We start from the raw sequence: 21,934 nt of genomic DNA, 5'->3' as shown, positions 1-21,934 counted from the left end.
AAATTCACATATATATTTATTTATGAGAGGCAGCCTGGCCGAGTGGTCCAAGGCACTGGTGTTAGCCACCAGTCTCTTCGGAGGCGTGGGTTCAAATCTTACCGCAGGTATACGATTATGTTTGAAAGACTGCAGTGTGAAAAGACATCGAAAATGCAGTTTTTGGTGGAAAAATTTATTCTCTTTTAGAAATAATTTATTTTAGTTACAAAAGGTTTTTAACCCAATTAATTTCCTTTAAAATGAGCTATTGAACAACCCTCTACGATGTTCCAGTGCCAAGCTATCTGTGGAAAAGAAAAAAAGAAAAGAGAAAAAATATCCCGTTTGGGGAAAATAACGTGGTTAAAGTCAATTTTCTTGATTTTCAAGCCAATATATTCTAGTTTTAGAGCATTTTTTAATAGTTGTCTTTCAGGACAGTTTGTTCTACTACACAGAGAATTTTTTGCCAATTATTCAGTAGAACTAAAAGAACTGTTTAAAACACAGTTAGAAATGCTTTTTTCTTGAGTCGGTGTTCCAGGAATTTGTTCTAAATCATTAGTCTTACAAACACATTTACTAATAACCCTAACAGGCTCGTTTTCGCCATAATTGAAAAACATTGCTTTTCCTTCGCTGTTGATAGGTATGCTTGTATATATATTTTTATTGCTGCTACATAAACTGCAATTGCTCCTTCCAAAATTAATATACGAATTTTCTAAGAAGTACGCCTCCGTATATTCACTGTGTTGTCGAACATTTTCCATTGCATCTATAAACTGTTCCGCAGTTGCCAATCCATACCTTGGAAGCTTTTCGTTAAACTGACAACGTTTCTTTTGGATATTACTATGAATCTTTGCCAAAGAATTTCTAGCCGACTTTTCAACAGCATCCGCTCTCAACAGCATCTGCATTTTTGCCATCTTCTTGTATTTCTGAATGTAATTTTTCCCTTTGTCCTTATGCGTTCTTCGGTACAACCTCGCAGAGAATTTAATTTTTTCATTATAGATTTTGTCACCCCAGTAACGCTCCTTGATCTTTTGTTTGGCTGTCTCAATTTTTACTTCTCGATACACCTGGACGGTTGAATACCTTTGCTTCTGGTTTTTCTTATATTTGATGCGGTAATCTTCATCATTGTGATAACTCTCCTTGAACTTTTGTTTGGCTGTCTCAATTTTTGCATGTCTATAATCTTCATCATTGTGATAACACATCTTGCTCTTTTGTCTAGCCTGCTCAGTTCTTGCTTCTCTGTAATCTTTATCATTGTGATAACGCTCCTTTATCTTTTATCTAGCCTGCTCAATTTTTACTTCTCGATACGCCTGGTCGGTTGAATACCTTTGCTTTTCTCTTTTCAAGATACTATCTCTGTTGTTTGTGTAGTACTGTTTTTTTAACTTGCGTGCAGCTTGCTTGATTGAAACCATTATGTAATTATGAATGAGAACATTTACAGTTCTGACGCTTCTTATCAACTATTGCTCGGATATCATGGATATTTTTGCAGTTTACACAAGCTGCAAAGAACGCATAAAGACAAAATTAAAAATTATATTCAGAAGTCCAAAAAGATGACAACAATGCAGGCTCATCTTTGTAAATTGAGAAAAATTTTACGAATGTTTTACCGGGATTACGAAAAATATTCAAAATTAAAATTATCTCTGAAAGAATGGATTCTGTTGAAAAGTCGGCTAGAGATGCTTTCGCAAAACTTCATAGTAATATCCAAAAGAAATGTTACATGTTTAATGAAAAGCTTCCAAGGTTTGGACCGGCAACTGTGGAACAGTTTACGGATGTAATGGGAAATCTTATACATCACTGTGAATATATGGAGGCACAATTGTCCTTTACTTAGTTTCAGCTTAAATTCGATAATCGAGCCTTTATTATGTACTAACTACATCCAACGACTATGACGTCATTGATCAATATTGTATATAAAAAATTAAGTTTTTCGTAAAAAATAATTAATTTAAAAAATTAAGTACAAATGGCACTAGATCTAGAGATATCCTTTAAAAGAGTCATTGAACAACTCTCTACGATGTTCCAGTGCCAAGCTATCTATGGAAGAGAAAGAAAGAAAAAATATGCCGTTTCGGCAGAATGTTTTAGTAACCGCCACTTTTCTTGATTTTCAAGCCAATATATTTCCCTTGCTGTTCAAGCCAAATAAGAGAAAGTTTACTATACAGGGGTTTCGGACAAGGCGGTTCTAATGGTGTAATTTTTGTTTTGATCTGACTCTATTTTTAGGAGTTAGGGGTTTTTATATTTCTTAACATTGGACGTGATCGTCTCTTACTAGGTTGCTAGCTACCGCTGCAACCCGGACTGTAATTGCTTTTATGTATCTATTGGTATCAAAATTTCGTTCTTTAGAGTTTCGGTTACTATTGACACAAGTATCTATTAATACTATAGAGGTCATTACCATGAACGGTTTGATTGCTTCAAAATTCAAATATCTTAAAAAAGACTGCAGTATGAAAATACATCAACAATGCAATTTTTTTGACAAAATTGATTCTACTTTAAAAAGTATTTTATTTTTAATTACAAAAGTGACTAGATGTTGCAATTTCCTTTAAAATGAGCTATCATACAGCTCTCTATGATTTTCCAGTGCCCAGCTAGTTGAGGAGAAAAAAAAGCAGAAAGAAAAAAAAATATCCCATTAGTGGAGAATAACGTGGTTAAAGTCAGTTTTCTTGATTTTCAAGCCAATATATTTTCTTTGTTATTCAAGCCAAAGAGCGGTAAGTTTACTTTATAGGGGTTTTGGACAAGGCGGTTCTAATGGTGTAATTTTTGTTTTGATCTGACTTTTTTTTAGGAGTTAGGGGTTTTTATATTTCTTAACATTGGACGTGGTCGTCTCTTACTAGGTTGCTAGCTACCACTGCAACCCGGATATAAATTTTAGTATAGGCAAGAGGTCATTCTTTATTATAACTATTCTTGATTTTCAAGCCAATATATTTCCCTTGCTGTTCAAGCCAAATGACAGAAAGTTTTCTATACAGGGGTTTCGAACAAGGCGGTTCTTATGGTGTACTTTTTGTTTTGATCTGACTCCTTTTTTAGGAGCTATGGGTTTTTTATTTCTTAACATTGGACGTGATCGTTTAGGCAGAATGTTGTAGTAGCTGCCACTTATCTTGACGTTCAAGCCAATATATATCCCTTGCAGTTCAAGCCAAGGGACAGAAAGTTTCCTATACAGGGGTTTCGGACACGGCGATTCTAATGGTGTACTTTTTGTTTTGATCTGGCTCCTTTTTTAGGAACTATGGGTTTTTATATTTCTTAACATTGGACGTGATCGTCTCTTACTAGGTTGCTAGCTACCGCTGCAACCCTGATTTTATGAATCCATCCCACAACTCCAGACAGAGCTAATTCTCTTACAACGCCATACCTAATTTAGTATAGCCAAGACGTCGTTCTTTATTATAATTAAAAATAATTGGTTTTATAATTATAAAAGGTTTTTAACCCCATTGATTTCCTTTAAAATGAGCCATTAAACAAATCTCTACGATGTTCCAGTGCCAAGCTATCTGTGGAATTACTAACTTATACTGTAATTAAGTGGCATATAAAATTTGATATAGGCAAGAGGTCGTTCTTTATTATATTTTGTTTTGATCTGACTCCTTTGTTAGGAACTATGGGTTTTTATATTTCTTAACATTGGACGTGATCGTCTCTTACTAGGTTGCTAGCTACCGCTGCAACCCGGAAAAATCACCTATATAATGATTCCTTTTATTACTTCAGTTACTATGGGCTGCAGTTTGTTCGTTTATGTATTTTCATAAGTCTTCGATGGTACAACAGGAAGCATAGCTGCTTGTTACGCGTGTGATCGGGGTTCGATTCCCCATTTGAGGCAGTTTTTAACATATTAACTTTAAATAAAACTGTACAAGCCTATAATATAGTTAAGTTGCATATACAAGTTAGTATAGGCAATAGTTCGTTCTTTATTGTAAAATATTTCTTAACATTGGCCGTGATAGTCTCTTACTAGGTTGAAAGCTACCTCTGCAACCCGGATGTAACGTATAAAATTTAGTATAGGCAAGAGGTCGTTCTTTATTATAATAAAAACTTCAAAACTTCAAAACTTTCAAACTTCAAAACTTATACTTCAAAACAAAACTGTTTTGATCTAACACTCTTTTTAGGAGCTTTGGGTTATTTTAGCTTTTACTATGGGGCGTGACCGTCACTTACTAGGCTGCTAGCTACCGCTTCAACCCGGATATTAAAATAATCATGTATATAATGATTGCTTTTATTACTTCAATTACTATAGGGAACAGTTCGTTCTTAAATGTAATTTTAACCCCATTAATTTCCTTTAAAATGAGCCATTGAACAACTTACTACGATGTTCCAGCGCCAAGCTATCTGTTGAATTACTAACCTATGCTATAATTAAGTGGCATATAAAATTTAGTATAGGCAAGAGGTCGTTCTTTATTAAATCTGAACTAAAATAAAATAAATATTGATTTTTTCAGTTTTAACATAATCACTCATTATGTTTATAATACTATACACTTCGTTACCACGAACTGTTTGATTGGTATCAAAATCCATTTTTTAAAGTTTCGGTTACTAATGAGACGAGTCGCTCTTACTATATACAGTTCGTTACCACGGACTTTTTAATTTTTTCAATAATCAAATATCTTTGATAGGACAGCAGTATGAAAAGACATCAAAAATGCAGCTTTTCGTAAAAAATTATTCTATTTTTAAACTTTTGTTTTTTGATTAAAAAAGGCACTAGAACTTTTAATTTCCGCTTAAATGAGCCCTCTCGCGACAATCTAGGACCACTGAGTCTATACCATCACTCTTGGTAACAAAAAAAAAATCAAATAAACACGCATCCGTGATCTTTCTTCTGACAAAAAATACCAAATTCCATATTTTTGCAGATGGGAGCTTAAAACTTCTGCAATAAAGTTCTCTGATATGCTGAAACTGATGGTGAGATTTTCATAAAGATTCTATGACTTTTAGGTGGTGTTTTTCCTTTTTTCGAAAATAGGGCAAATTTTCTCAGGATCGTAACTTTTGATGGGTATAATTAAACTTGATGAAATTTATATATTTAAAATCAGCATAAAAATCTAATTATTTTGATGTATCTATCGGTATCAAAATAGAGCAGAAATTCCGTTTTTTAGAGTTACGGTTACTATTGAGACGGGTCGCTCTTACTATCAGTTCGTTACCACGAACTGTTTGACTATTCAGTTACTATAGACTACAGCTCGTTCTTTAATGTAAATTATTGCTTACATTTTTTTCGGATAAGTTTTTTAAGTCGAAATCCACTGTACGCTGTAATCTGAGTTACCCTGGAAAAATCTTGGCAGGTTTAGCAACTGACTTTAAGCTGGTACCGGTGAAAGAATTTAGGGATCTTTACCCTCCCATATATTTTAAAGCATCTAAAAGACAAGTCTCCAGCAGTTAAGGGTGATTAAATAATTTAAAAAATGGATTGTCCAGAACCTTTAATTTGTGATATGCTCCAAAACGCTCCATCCGTTTAGGATGCAGATCAGAGACTTTTCACTCTATTAAAAAGTAGTTGAGTTGAAATATTAAGCTTTTGGGAATGAATATATAAAAAGTTTGGCGAAAACATTCAGACATTAGGAAACTATTAGACCCTACTAATGCCCTGTTAATGTTATGCCCTGCTAATATTATTCTTTCCAAGTGTGTGTTGTCTTTTTTCTTCTATTATGTTGGGTTTACCTCATGCTGTATTGTAGAAGCTACTTATAGTATAGGCTTCGTGTTAAATTTGTTGAGAAAATCTGGGAAGATACTTTTTGTGCCTCTAACGTGGAATATTAAAAAATAGGGGGAGATTCCAGGGTCAAATTAGGCCGTGTACCAAGCTTTGTCCAGCCTTCAGCATAGCCCTTTTGCAATTGATTATCGTCATTAACAGCCAGTGAAAACCAACTCTTTGCTAACAGTATGGCTGTCAGTAACAGAAATCAATTGCAATCGATTGCAATAAGCTGTATTGAACTGGGTTAGATCTCCACTCCTTTCCCCACTTCGGAGCAGTGACTTCCCGTGAATTAAAAATGGTTTTCGTACGTCAATAAAATTTTCGGAGGTGGTCTCCAGCCTAAATAAGGAAGTAGTATCTTTTATATAGCCGTTGACTTTTTCTTAACTAGAACCTAGCAAAGAGTGAACCATTTTTTTGAAGCCGTTAATCTTTAGGATAATAACAAGAAGTTGAAATCTTCATGGTTGTGGCCAACCCTATACTTTGAGTTTTCTGTATTCTTAGAATTACCAAGAATAAAAAAAAAATCGAGAATCTAGTTTTTTAAGGCCAATTAAAACACTGGAGGAAACAAGACGAATATTTTGGGAGGACAATCGCTCCCTTTCTTCAGTGCTGTAAGAAAAAGTTTAAATGAAATATGTTTAAACTTTTGGAACGTAAATGCAAAAGAAACAAACCTGATAAAAATTAAATGAGAAAACAAACAACGCAGAAAGCAAAAAGAATAAGAAATAAAAGCCCAAATTGGAAGAACTAGAAAATCTTTTTGATAGTCATGAATATTGATGAGTGACTCGTTCTTGGAGTTAGGCTTACGGCTTTTAAAGATTTTAATTCTGTTAATTCTGATTTTATCTGTTGTTGTTATTGTCCGTGTTGTTAGATTTTTTAATTCTTCCAATTTGGGTTTTTATTTGTTTTTTGTTTTGTTTTCCGCTTTGTTTGTTTTTATCATTTTATTTTTATCCAGTTTGTTTCGTTCACATTTATATTCAAAAATGTGAACATGTGTCCTTGAAACTTTGTCCTATAGTGTCAAAGAAGGGAAGCAGTTGTCCTCCTGAAATATTCTTCTTGTTTTGTCCAGTACTTCCGCTGGTCTTGCAAAACCCCATTTTCTATTTTCTTTTCTTTGTTTTTTATTCTTTGTTATGGCAGGCCAATTTTGTCTACAAAGTGATCTTAGAATTAGTATTCTTTTAGAAACCAATTTGGTCAAATACATTGTAAATGGCACTGAAAATCAATTGCGCTTTTGATGTTATAAGAAACAGCAAATAATATTGGCCATTCTCTTAGCCATCCTTAGATTTGAAATTCTTTGTCCGTGAGGACAGGGGTTCGAGTCCTGGTGTCACCGATTATTTAGTTTTTAATGGGGGCTAGTGACGTTACTGTAAATTTACCCACAGTTGAACTAGCTCTAAATGGGTGTCTGGAGAAATATGGGGAAGGTATTTGGTCCATTTTACGTTATTGAAGATAGGTTCTCGAATATATAAATAAATTGTATTTTTTAATGTCATCATACATGTGTATTATGATGCCGTGCTTTTTCAGCAGTTTAAGATGAATCATCCGCTAAATCTTACTGCAGAATTGACGAAAACAAAGAAATACGGCAATTTCTATTTTTATTGAAAAAGTTGTAAACTAAATATTAAGGAAAACAGAGCAATATAAATTTATGTAGTGAAACTTTCCGCATTCATTCAAAATCGTCAAAACAAAAATTAAAATAGCACATAATATGTCGCTTAACTGTGTCTGTTGTTTCTGATAATTTTTTTCTTAATTGGGCTTTCGAGAAGTCATAGCCGTTTACCATCGCTCTCTGACATTCCGCCTTTCGTAGCTGCCGCGCCCCCTAAATCCAGTTCCTCCTCCATAATCTCTACTATTCCGGCGTTTGAACCAGGCTTCTGAGTTCTTTGCAACTTCATACAATTTTGGGTCGACTTTTTGATTTGCTTCATTGAGAACCCCTATTAAATCTTTAAACTTGCTTCCATTCTGTGGGGTGAAGAAGGTGTATGCAATCCCAGTCCAGTTGGACCTCCCAGTTCTTCCTATTCTGTGAATGTAATCCTCACTGTTATGAGGGTAATCATAGTTAACTACATATTTTATGTCGTCGATGTCTAGACCGCGGGCTGCAACATCTGTTGCCACTAATATATTTATCTTGCTATTTCTGAAGTATTTCAGAGTCCAATCTCGTTCTCTTTGATCTTTGTCACCATGAATGGCCTTTGCTGAATACCCATCTCCGCGAATACTGTCTGCTATGTTGTCAGCCATTTGTTTTGTTTCTACGAAAATAACTGTCTTGTTTTCCTGCTTTTTGGAGATTTCATTCAAAAGTACAATTAACTTAAGGTTTTTTTCTTGTTCCTGGCACACTTCGACAATTTGTTGATTATTGTGATTGGCCGATAAAACCTTTGGGCCGACGTTCAATTTGATGTGTGAGCCTAAAAAGTCTTTTGCTAGGCGTTCAACTTCCCTCGGCCAAGTGGCTGACCACATCAGAATTTGACTTTCACCGCCAGTTTGTCGAAAAATTGTCTTGATTTGTGGTTCAAAGCCCATATCAATCATCCTATCTGCTTCGTCCAGGACGATGTAAGTACATCGCCTAAGGTTTATTTTTCCTGTTTCTAAAAATTCAATTATTCTCCCAGGAGTAGCAATACAAAGCTCAGATCCTTGTTCCAAATTTCTTATTTGCTGCAACTTTGGAGACCCACCGAAGACACATGTGCTTCTTATACGAGACGACGCTCCATAATTGTCTGCCACAACTTTGATCTATTGTGCTAATTCTCTAGCTGGAGCCAAAATCAAAGCTATGGGTCCATCTCCTTTTTTAAGATTAGCCTGGTTTTTAATGTGGACGATCGATGGCAGTATATAGGCCAGCGTTTTACATGATCCAGTTGATGCAACGCCTACCATATTTCTACCAGATAAGGCAATTGGCCAACCTTGTGCTTGGATTGGAGTGGGACTATGTAATTCTTGTGATCTCAGCTGAGATTTTAAATTGTCAGGAAAACCAGATTCTTCGAATGACATGATTGGATGAGGGACGTCTACTCCTTCAACTAGAATTTCTTTAGAATCACAATAGCTGTCTACTTATTTTTTGGATCTTTTTACGACAGTAGGATGGGGACTATAGAAATTCTTTTGTAATGGCTGTTGTTGGTAAGTGGCATCACGTCCTTGGTTTGAAAAATTACCACCTGAATTTTTAGACCCTTCGAACTTCAAGTTGTGGTCAGGATTACGACGAAAGTATTAGTTGGGATTACCATCTCGTCTTATACTGTATTGGTTGGAGTCACTGGCAAACTTGCTGCTAAGATTGTTTAATCTTTTTTCGCGTGCTTCTGAGCGACCAGTATCCTGTTCTCGTGTAGGCTTGTAAAAAGTTCCATTGGAGTTTCGAGATCCTTCAAACCTGTTGTTGTGAGTAATATGATGGCGAGGTAAGCATTCTGTCGTGCCACCTGCTTATCTTCGATTTAAATAACTTGAGTGCATGTTTCTATAACTATTATGGATCTTAATAAAGACCAGTGGTGGGGAATTTTAATACATTGTCTTTAAATATAACTGTACAGGCATATACTGTAGTTAAGTGGCATATACAAGTTAGAATAGGCAGCAGTTTGTTCCTTATAATAATGACTAATAATAGCTCTGCATAGTCCCCATTTATGATTAACTAGACTGATCATTTGTAGAACATACCGTAGACAAGCAACTCTCAAAAGACATTTGCTTCATGTCATCTTGTCAATAGATTACGTCAGTTAATTTTGTCGTTCTTTACTCTAAATTACATTAGATCCTCTTGACTGGCATCGATCTTTTATGTATTGTTCTGTACTAGATTTCAGCCATCTCTACAGCCATGATACTGATGGAAATTACATCATCCCTATTTATATTTCAGTTAACATGGGCTAGGTGTCGTTCTTTATTGTAATTAATATAGGAAAGAGATCGTTCTTTATTATAAAATTTTTTATTCCAATTATCCTCTTTTAATGTAATAATTGACAAACACCAATTATGATTAGATATATCGGTCCTTTATGTAATTAACATTGGACGTGATCGTCTCTTACTAGGTTGCTAGCTACCGCTGTAAACCGGAAGCTGCTAGCTACCACTGCAACCCAGATTTGTTACTATATACTATATATTACCTATACTTCAAGAATGAGAGAATTTTCAGTTCTGACTTTCCTTATATACTAATTATGACGTCACGGCGTATGACGTTATGTATTCATGAATGAGACCATTTACAGTTTTGACGTTTCTTATATAGTAATTATGACGTCACTGCATCAAAAATACAGTTTTTATTGGAAAAATTTATTCTCTTTTAGAAATAATTTATTTTAGTTACTATAGATTTTTAACCCAATTAATTTCCTTTAAAATGAGCTATTGAACAACCCTCTACGATGTTCCAGTGCCAAGCTATCTCTGGATACAAAAAAAAAAAAATATCCCGTTTGGGGAGACTAACGTGGTTAAAGTCAATTTTCTTGATTTTCAAGCCAATATATTTCCCTTGCTGTTCAAGCCAATGGACAGAAAGTTTCCTATACAGGGGTTTCGGACAAGGCGGTTCTAATGGTGTACTTTTTGTTTTGATCTGACTCCTTTTTTAGGAGCTATGGGTTTTTATATTTCTTAACATTGGACGTGATCGTCTCTTACTAGGTTGCTAGCTACCGCTGCAACCCGGATGTAAACAAGGCGGTTCTAATGGTGTACTTTTTGTTTTGATCTGACTGCTTTTTTAGGAGCTATGGGTTTTTATATTTCTTAACATTGAACGTGATCGTCTCTTACTAGGTTGCTAGCTACCGCTGCAACCCGGATGATCGTCTTTTAACGTAACATATCAGTTACTATGGGAGAGAGATCGTTCTTTACTGTAAAAAAGAAAGAAAAAAATAAAAAAAATATGCCGTTTGAGGAGAATAACGTGGTTAAAGTCAATTTTCTTGATTTTCAAGCCAATATTTTTCCCCTGCTGTACAAGCCAAATGACAGAAAGTTTCCTATACAGGGGCTTCAGACATGGCGGTTCTAATGGCGTACTTTTTGTTTTGATCTGACTTCTTTTAGGAGTTATGGGTTTTTATATTTCTTAACATTGGACGTGATCGTCTCTTACTAGGTTGCTAGCTACCGCTGCAACCCGGATTAGGAGTTATGGTTTTTTGTATTTCTTAACATTGGAAGTGATTGTCTCTTACTAGGTTGCTAGCTACTACTGCAACCCGGAATATTTTCCAGTTAATATTGGCTAGATGTCGTTCTTTACTATAATTTAATTACAAAAAGTTTTTAACGCCATTAATTTCCTTTAAAATAAGCCATTGAACAACTCTCTACGATGTTCAAGTGCCAAGCTATCTGTGGAATTACTAATCTATACTATAATTAAGTGGCGTTTAAAATTTGTTATGAGCAAGAGGTTGTTCTTTATTATAATTTCCTTTAAAATTAGCTATTGAAAAACCCTCTACGATGTTCCAGTGCCAAGCTATATCTGGATAAAAAAAAAGAAAAAAAAAAGAAAAAAAAAAAAGAAAAAAATATCCCGTTTAGGCCGAATGTTTTAATATCTGCCCCTTTTATTGATTTTAAAGCCCAAATATTTCCCTTGCGGTTCAAGCCAAGGGACCGACATTTTACTATGCAGGGGTTTCGGACAAGGCGGTTCTAATGGTGTACTTTTTGTTTTGATCTGACTCTTTTTTTAAGAACTATGGGTTTTTATATTTCTTAACATTGGACGTGATCGTCTCTTACTAGGTTGCTAGCTACCGCTGCAACCCGGAAAAGTCAATTTTCTTGATTTTCAAGCCAATATATTTTCTTTGTTATTCAAGCCAAAGGGCGGTAAGTTTCCCTTATAGGAATTTCGGACAAGGCGATTCTAATGGTGTACTTTTTGTTTTGATCGGACTCTTTTCTTAGGAGTTTTGGGTTTTTATATTTCTTAACATTGGACGTGATCGTCTCTTACTAGGTTGCTAGCTACCGCTGCAACCCGGATTAAAGGTAGAACTCTTTCTAATTGATTACAAACAGGAAAAAGCCTACGGCTTTTTCTTCTTTGAAATAGTAAGAGACTAGCCTCAAACAATCAAGCAGCTAACTAAATCAAATGTATGTATTGGGTTTTTATTCCAATGACCGTCTTTTAGTGGAAAATTTCAATATATTGACTTTAAATATAACTGTACTAGCCTATACTATAGTTAAGTGGCCTATAAAATTTAGCATAGACAAGAGGTCGTTCTTTATAATAATGAGAGGCAGCCTGGCCGAGTGGTCCAAGGCACTGGTGTTAGCCACCAGTCTCTTCAGAGGCGTGGGTTCAATTCTTACCGCTGGTATACGATTATGTTTGAAAGACTGCAGTGTGAAAAGACATCAAAATGCAGTTTTTGGTGGAAAAATTTATTCTCTTTTATAAATAATTTTTTTTTTTTAATATATATTTTTAATAAAATTATTTTCATTTAAAAGTATAGATTGGTACCCCCTCCCAGATTGTCAATTGAAAATATAAATAGTGAAACAAAAAAAGAAAAAAAAAAGAAAAAAAAAAAGAAAAAAAAAAACCTGTTTTGGCGAAGTGTTGTTTCTATTCACAGGTTCATTATTTTAAAGCCAATATATTTACCTTTCTGTTAAACCCCAGGGCCCTAAATGTTACTATAACGGGGTTTCGGACAAGGCGGTTCTAATGGTGTACTTTTTGTTTTGATCTGACTCTTTTTTTAAGAACTATGGGTTTTTATATTTCTTAACATTGGACGTGATCGTCTCTTACTAGGTTGCTAGCTACCGCTGCAACCCGGATTCTTTGAAATAGTAAGAGACGAATCTTAACACATCCAGTAGCTAACTAAGTTCAATGTATCTTACTAGGTTGCTAGCTACCGCTGCAACCCGGACTAGTTTTCAGCCATCTCTACAGCCATGATACTGAGGGAAATTACATAATCCCTATTTATGTTTCAGTTAATATGGGCTAGGTGTCGTTCTTTATTGTAAAATAGTAAGAGACGAATCTTAAAACATCAAGTAGCTAACTAAGTTCAATGTATCTTACAAGGTTGCTAGCTACCGCTGCAACCCGGACTAGGTTTCAGCCATCTCTACAGCCCTGATACTGATGGAAATTACATAATCCCTGTTTATGTTTCATTTAATACGAGCTAGGTGTCGTTCTTTATTGTAACAGTTTACAGATGTAATGGGAAATCTTATACATCACTGTGAATAAATGGAGGCATAATTGTCCTTTACTTAGTTTCAGCTTAAATTCGATGATCGAGCCTTTATGTAAACTACATCCAACGACTATGACGTCATTGATCAATATTGTATATAAAAAATAAAGTTTTTCGTGAAAAATAATTAATAAAAAAATTAAGTGCAAAAGGCGCTAGATCTAGAGATGTCCTTTAAAATGAGCCATTGAACAACTCTCTACGATGTTCCAGTGCCAAGCTATCTCTGGAAACAAGAGAAAGAAAGAAAAAATATCCCGTTTGTGCAGAATAACGTGGTTAAAGTCAATTTTCTTGATTTTCAGGCCAATATATTTTCTTTGTTATTCAAGCCAAAGGGTGGTAAGTTTCCTTTATAGGGGTTTCGGACAAGGCGGTTCTAATGGTGTACTTGTTGTTTTGATCTGACTATTGTTCTAGGAGTTAGGGGTTTTTATATTTCTTAACATTGGACGTGATCGTCTCTTACTAGGTTGCTAGCTACCGCTGCAACCCGGATCCCCGTTGGAAATACTATACTAATATATTAAATTTATCGTCTCTTACTAGGTTGCTAGCTACCGCTGCAACCCGGATTAGTGGAAAAATTTATTCTCTTTTAGAAAGAATTTATTTTAACTACAAAAGATTTTTAATCCAGTTAATTTCCTTTAAAATGAGCCAGTGAACAACTCTCTACGATGTTCCAGTGCCAAGCTATTTGTGGAAAAGAAAGAAACAAAGTATGCCGTTTAGGCAAAATGTTGTTGTATTTCAAAATTAAATTAATTACTATGAGTTAAAGTTCGTTCTTTAACATAGCCTAGCAACCATCTTCACTGGAAAATTTTCTTTCTTTAATATAATCGTCACTTACTAGGTTGCAAGCTACCGCTGCAACCCGGATATATCATTTACTATAGCCGACAGTTCGTTATTTTATATAATTAAATAAAAAAAACAAGTTTTTTTAACTGAAAGTAAGGAACGGCGTTAAAACTTAAAACGAACAGAAATTATTCCGTATATGAAGGGGGCTGTCCCCTCCTCAATGCCTCGCTCTTTACGCTAAAGTTTTTTTATTGTTTAAAAAAATAGAGTGGTGAGAAAGTCAAACTTTAGCGTAAAGAGCGAGACGTTGAGGAGGGACAGCCCCCTTCATAAACGGAATAATTTCTGTTCGTTTTGAGTTTTAACGTCGTTCCTTACTTTCAGCTAAAAAAACTTGGTTTTTTATTTAATTTTTGAATGTTTTTGAATTAATGCAGGTTTTGATTTTGGCTCACCGTACATGAATAATTTAAACAGAATTTGCATATTATATTTGGTTAAATTTCTTTATAGAAGATTTTTTAATTTTATTTAAGAACGTTTTTATTATTAATAAACATAATTAAATTATAATTAAATTACTTACCTAAATTATATATTAATAAATTTTTAACATGTATATTAGGGGGTTCGCCCCCTAGTCAATACCCTGCTCTTTAAACTATAGTTCGAATTTTTTTTTCCAGTTCTTTAAAAATGACCTCTTAATCACAATCAGTTGATCAGTTGAAAAACTTGTTTTTTTTAAATTTAATTCCTGATCTTTTTCTTTAATAATGCTGGGAAATCCGGCGCCCCCTTCATAGCAATGTCCGTTCCCCCATGAAAACTTCCTTCATGGAAAGATCCTTCCATATAGCCCCCGAACCTCTCCGTCCCCCACCTACCCGAACAACTCTCCTCTGAAAAAGTCTGTATACTTCCCAATAACCAAAACTAAATGTTAACATTGAGTAAAGTTCATAACTTTCAGCCCTCCCCCTGGGAACTTTGGGGGATCAAGTCATCCTAAAAGACATTTTTATCATATTTTCGACCATACTGTACAAAATGGCTATCTCAAAATTTTGATCGGGTGACTTTGGGGAAAAAAATGGGCGTGGGAGGGGTCCTAGTTGCCCTTCATTTTTTTGGTATTTCAAAATAACACTAGAACATTTAGTTTCCGTTCAAATGAGCCCTCTTTCAATATTCTAGGACCACTGGGTCGATACGATCACCCCTGGGAAAAAAAAAACAAATAAACACGCATCTGTGATCTTTCTTCTGGCAAAAAATGGAAAATTCCACTTTTTTGTACATAGGAGCTTGAAACCTCTACAGTAGGGTTTTATGATACTCTGAATATAATGGTGTGATTTTCATCAATGTTTTATAATTTTTAGGGGGTCTTTCCCCCTTTTTTCGAAAATCAGCCAAATTTTCTCAGGCACGTAACTTTTGATGGGTAAGATTAAACTTAATGAAACATATATATTTGAAATCAGAATTAAAATCTGATTCTTTTGATGTATCTATTGGTATCAAAATCCCGTTTTCCAGAGTTTCGGTTACCATTGAGCCGGGCCGCTCCTTACTTACAGTTCGTTACCACGAACTGTTTGAAAAAAAACTGATTGACATATACCATTTATGATGAACTATATTGGTCCTTTATTTAAATTGCTAGCTACCGCTGCAACCCAGATAATAAACTGATTACAAACAGGAAGACGAACCTCAAACAATCAAGTAGCTAACTAATTCCAATGTATGCTATTGTTTGTTATTCTAATGATCGTCTTTTATGAAAAAAATCAAGTATCATTGAAAAGACAGTTTTTAGTGGAAAAATTTATTCTCTTTTAGAAATAATTTATTTTAGTTACAAAAGATTTTTAACCCAATTAAATTTCTTTAAAATGATCCATTGAACAACTCTCTACGATGTGCCAGTGCCAAGCTATCTGTGGAAAAGAAAAAAATATGCTGTTTAGGCAGAATGTTGTAGTAGCTGCCACTTTTATTGATTTTCAAGCGAATATATTTCCCTTGCTGTTCAAGCCAAGGGACAGACAGTTTTCTATACCGGGTTTTCGAAAAAGGCGATACTAATGGTGTACTTTTTGTTTTGATCTGACTCTTTTTTAAGGAGTTAGGGGTTGTTATATTTCTTAACATTGGAACGGATTGTCTCTTACTAGGTTGCTAGCTACCGCTGCAACTGCACCAAGGGACGGTAAGTTTGCTATATAGAGGTTTTAGATAAGCCGGTTCTAATAGTATACTTTTTGTTTTGATCTGAATTTTTTTTCAGGACTTATGGGTTACTTTAGTTTTTACTATGGGGCATGATAGTCTCTTACTAGGTTGCTAGCTACCGAGGCAAGTCGGATTTCAATTATATATTTTTTCAACTGTGTATTAGTTGAAAAAATATATAATTTTTAAACGGCCATAAAGTCCTTATTTTAAAGAAGCAATTTTCAAAATATGTTTGTTTCCAGTTATCTTGTCTATAGATTATTTCCATTAACATGAGCTAGAAGTCGTTCTTAACTATAAGCAACCCTATAAACTATTGTATCTCCATTGCATCTATAAACTGTTCCGCAGTTGCCAATCCATACCTTCGAAGCTTTTCATTAAACTGACAACATTTTTTTTGGATATTAATATGAAGTTTTGCCAGAGCATTTCTAGCCGACTTTTCAACAGCATCCACTCTTTAAAAGAGAATTTTAATGTGTAATTTTGAATGCTTTATATAATCCTGGTTAACCATGCGTAAAATGTTTCTCAATTTACGAAGATCAGCCTGCATTTTTGCCATCTTCTTGTATTTCTGAATGTAATTTTTCCCTTTGTCCTTATGCGTTCTTCGGTACAACCTCGCAGAGGTTTTAATTTTTTCATTATAGCTTTTATCACCCCAGTATCTACCTATTATTCTATTAGCAACTTTTTTCTTATGTTTGTTTCGGTAATCTTTATCATTATCATACCTTTCCTTGCTCTTTTTTTTGGCTGTCTCAATTTTTGTATGTCTATAAACTTCATCATTATAATAACGCTGTTTGTCACTATCAATTTTTGCATGTCTATAATCTTCATCATTGTGATAACACTCCTTCCTGTTTTTTTGGCTTTCTCAATTTGTACTTCTCGATACGCCTGGTCGGTTGAATACCTTTGATTTTCTCTTTTCAAGATGCTATCTCTGTTTTTTGTGTAGTATTGTTTTTTTAAATTACGTATAACTCGCTTAGAAGGCATCTTATAACAATCTTAATTATCCTATTATAATTTTCTCGTATCAAGTACCAATAACCGAACAAAAAATAAAACTAATTTTTAAATTTTCAGGTATTTTGTTAGTTTGAATGAAAAGATTAAAATTATTGCTCAGATATCATAAATATTTTTGCAGTTTACATAAAATAACTTTAGCGATTTTAAACTGAAAAATAAGATATATTTAAAAATATAATTTTTCGGTCGGGAAATACATATTAAATCTCACGTCGGGTAGTTATTATGTACTAACTACATCCAGCGAGTATGACGTCATTGATTAACATTGTAAATAAAAAATTTAGTTCTTCGTAAAATATTGAGTCTATTTAAAAAAAAAATAAGCACAAATGGAACTAGATCTAGAGATTTCCTTTAAAATGAGCCATTGAACAATTCTCTACGATGTTCCAGTGCCAAGCTATCGGTGGAAAAGAAGAAAGAAAAAAATATGCCGTTTGTGGAGAATAACGTGGTTAAAGTCAATTTTCTTGATTTTCAAGCCAATATATTTTCTTTGTTATTCTAGCCGAAGGGCGGTAAGTTTCCTTTATAGGGGTTTCGGACAAGCCGGTTGTAATGGAATACTTTTTGTTTTGATCTGACTCTTTTTTTAGGAGTTAGGGGTTATTATATTTCTTAACATTGGACGCGATCGTCTCTTACTAGGTTGCTAGCTACCGCTGCAACCCGGATTAATTAAAGTCTTATTTTAGTTACTATGGGCTGGAAGTTGGCTCTTTACTGTAACTCTCTTTGAACTTTTGTTTGGCTGTCTCAATTTTTGCATGTCTATAATCTTCATCATTGTGATAACACATCTTGCTGTTTTGTTTTGCTCTCTCAATTATTACTTCTTGATACGCCCGGTCGGTTGAATACCTTTCTTTTGCTCTCTCAATTATTACTTCTCGATACGCCTGTTCGGTTGAATACCTTTGTTTTGCTCTCTCAATTATTACTTCTAGATACGCCTGGTCGGTTGAATACCTTTGCTTTTTTCTTTTCAAGATACTATCTCTGTTGTTTGTGTCGTACTGTTTTTTCAATTTGCGTGCAGCTTGCTTGATTGAAACCATTATGTAATTAATGAATGAGAACATTTACACTTCTGACGCTTCTTATATAGTAATTATGACGTCACGGCGTAATGATTTTATTGACGTCATAGCGCAATGATATTATTTCATGACGTCTTCAGAAACAACAATATAATTTCGTGTTTTTCTATTCACGTCATAGCTCTAATATAAAACTATGATGACATTCATTATTTATCTAGTAGGGTTTCAGACAAGGTAATTCTAATGATGTACTTTTGTTTTGATCTGACTCTATTTTTAGGAGTTTTGTTATATTTCTTAGCATTGAACTGATCGTCTCTTACTAGGTTGCTAGCTACTGCTGCAACCCAAATTCACATATATATTTATTTATGAGAGGCAGCCTGGCCGAGTGGTCCAAGGCACTGGTGTTAGCCACCAGTCTCTTCGGAGGCGTGGGTTCAAATCTTACCGCTGGTATACGATTATGTTTGAAAGACTGCAGTGTGAAAAGACATCGAAAATGCAGTTTTTGGTGGAAAAATTTATTCTCTTTTAGAAATAATTTATTTTAGTTACAAAAGGTTTTTAACCCAATTAATTTCCTTTAAAATGAGCTATTGAACAACCCTCTACGATGTTCCAGTGCCAAGCTATCTCTGGATTCAAAAAAAAAGAAAAGAGAAAAAAATATCCCGTTTGGGGAGAATAACGTGGTTAAAGTCAATTTTCTTGATTTTCAAGCCAATATATTTCTCTTGCTGTTCAAGCCAAGATACAGAAAGTTTCCTATACAGGGGTTTCGGACAAGGCGGTTCTAATGGTGTACTTTTTTTTTTGATCTGACTCCTTTTTTAGGAACTATGGGTTTTTATATTTCCTAACATTGGACGTGATCGTCTCTTACTAGGTTGCTAGCTACCACTGCAACCTGGATAAAAAATATTTGATATCTGCATACACTCAGCCCGTGGAAGGCTTGTGTATATTGATTTTTGTATGGATTCTTATTGTCGCTTGTCTTCTAACAGCAAAAAGCTTTTTGTCGTAAGCTTTTTTTCATACTGCTGTCTTTTCAAAGATATTTGATTAGTAAAAGCCAGTCCAATTTCTAACAACAATTTTTACTAAGATTCAAACTTTTGGTTTTATTTTATAAGGTTTTTGAATTGTTGCAATCTCTCTTTAAAATATATACAAATATTTTTGCATTTAAAAGTTTTTTTGCTTTTTTATTAAATAAATGTCTTTTCTTGCTGCAATCTATTCAAAAATAGTTGATTATTACATCATGTCCGGTTTCTAACAATAATTTCTACTAGGCTTCAAACTTTTGGTTTAATTTTGAAAGGTTTTTCAATTGTTGCAATCCATTGTTAAAATATATAAAAATATTTTTGTAATTCCCCGTTTTTTGCTATTTATGCACTAAAATGATTTTTTTTCGTAATACGGTATATTTAAAGATATTTGATTATTACTGAAAAGTCTGATTTCTAACAACGATTTCTAAAAAGCTTAAAACTTTTGGTTTTATTGTTTAATGTTTTTTTATTGTTGCAGTCCCTTGTTAAAACATATACAGGCATTTTTGCAATGAACAGTTTTTTTTGTTCTTTACGCAATTAAAATCTCTCCTCATTCTAAAGTCTATTCAAAGATATTTGATTATTACTGCAAGTCCAACTTCTAACAACGATTTGTCCTAAGCTTCGAAATTTTGGTTTTATTTTTTTAAGGTTTTTGAACTGATTTAATCCCTTCTTAAAATATATCGACATATTTTTGCAGTTGTGCGTTTCTTGCTCTTTCCGCAATTCAATATTTTTTCATACTGCAGTCTATTCAGAGACATCTGATTAATACAGCAAGTCCGATTTATTACGACGATTTCTACTAAGCTTCAGACTTTTGGTTTCCATGTTAAGGTTTTGGCATGGTTGTAACCCCTTGTTAAACTTCCTTGTAATCCAAAGTATATATATTATCATACCAGGTCCCGGGATTCGGCACACGGCAAGCTTCTATATAAAGATTCTTACTGTTGCTTGTCTTCTAAGTGCAGACTATTTGAGTCTTGTCTTGAAAAAGTACAAACAGAAAAAATCCTAAGGATTTTTCTTAATTGGAATAGTAAGAGACGACCTGGATACAACTTACGATTATGACATTATTTATCAAATTAAATATGATTCCTTATATAATATAACACAGATTGTGTACTAATAACCATATATGACGTAATGTGTGACGTTACGTAAATATTCAAAAAATCAAATTTTAATTTTATTTTAGTTTTAGTTCAGAATCGACAAAGTTATAAACTGCAAACCATTTATGGTATCTGAGCAATAACTTTAACCTTATAATTTAAACTGGAAAACTACCCGAAAATTTTTTAATTACTTAAATTTTTTTTTGAAATTACAAACAGGAAAAAAGCCTACGGCTTTTTTTTTAGTTTGAGTAGTAGGAGACGAATTTCAGAGAATAAAGCATGTAAGTTAGTCAATTATTGCACCATACTCTAGGAAAGTTTACCGATGATAATACTGCCACTAAAGCTAGAGCTACTACTTTTAATTAATATTTCAGTTACTATGAGAGAGCATTCGTTCTTAATTATAATCAGTCCTTTATGTAAACTTTACTAACCTATACTATAGTTAAGTAGTCTATAAAATTTAGCATAGGCAAGAGGTCGCTCTTTATTATAACGTCTTTTAATATAATATTTCTAACCCCATTAATTTCCCTTAAAATGAGCCATTGAACAACTCTCTACGATGTTCCAGTGCCAAGCTATCTGTGGTATTACTAACCTATACTATAATTAAATGGCGTATAAAATTTAGTGTAGGCAAGAGGTCGTTCTTTATTATATTTTGACTGACACATTTTATGATGATCTGTGTCGATCCCTTTTGTAAATTGATCAATCTTGATCATGAAATTATATTTGATGAAACTTACATATTCTGCAATTACGATGAACCCTATCAATCCTTGTATTTACTTGTAGCTACCCCTGGCACCACCGTATATCAGTTACTATTGGCGAGAGATCGTTCTTTACTGTAACTAATTCAAAAATTGTCAGGTATTGCTCTAGTTTGAATTAAAAAATTAGTATTATTGGTTAGACATAATAAATATTTTTGCAGTTTACATAATAACTTAAGAGATTCTAAACTCAAAACTAAAATAAAAAAAAATGAATATTTCTCATTGGAAATAAAGGACAACAATACAGAGATACTGAATTTATGGGTTAAGCCAAAAAAATTTGAACTAAGATAATATAAAATTAATGGCGTATAAAATGGTGTAGCGAGTCAATCGAAGCAAAAGGAAAACCAAACTAATTTTTAAATTTTCAGGTTTTTTTCTGGTTTGAATTAAAAAATGGAAATTATTGTTCAGACACCATGAATATTTTTGCACTTTGCAGCTAAATAAAATTATTTTTTTTAAATTTTCAGGAATTATTCTAGTTTCAGTTGACAAATAAGATTGTTTGTCTTCAAGGAATCGAGCAGCTAACTAAGTCCAATATATACACTGGTATGTTTTTCGAATGATCTCTTTTAATTAGGTTCCTAGCTACCGCTGCAAACCGGAAC

At 33.8% G+C, this 21,934-nt stretch overlaps 1 pseudogene; it reads right to left on the bottom strand.

Moving 5' to 3' along the window:
• Nucleotides 1-7,666: 7,666 nt before the first annotated feature.
• LOC148954462 (putative ATP-dependent RNA helicase DDX5 pseudogene) lies at nt 7,667-9,394 on the bottom strand (annotated as a pseudogene).
• Between the last annotated feature and the right edge of the window lie 12,540 nt (nt 9,395-21,934).

Source organism: Artemia sp. Qi Xiang Cuo, chromosome 3 (assembly GCF_049724085.1).
Source record: "Artemia sp. Qi Xiang Cuo chromosome 3, ASM4972408v1, whole genome shotgun sequence".
In the NCBI taxonomy this organism is placed as follows: Eukaryota; Metazoa; Arthropoda; class Branchiopoda; order Anostraca; family Artemiidae; genus Artemia; species Artemia sp. Qi Xiang Cuo.
This window is presented reverse-complemented; position numbering and strand designations above follow the sequence as displayed.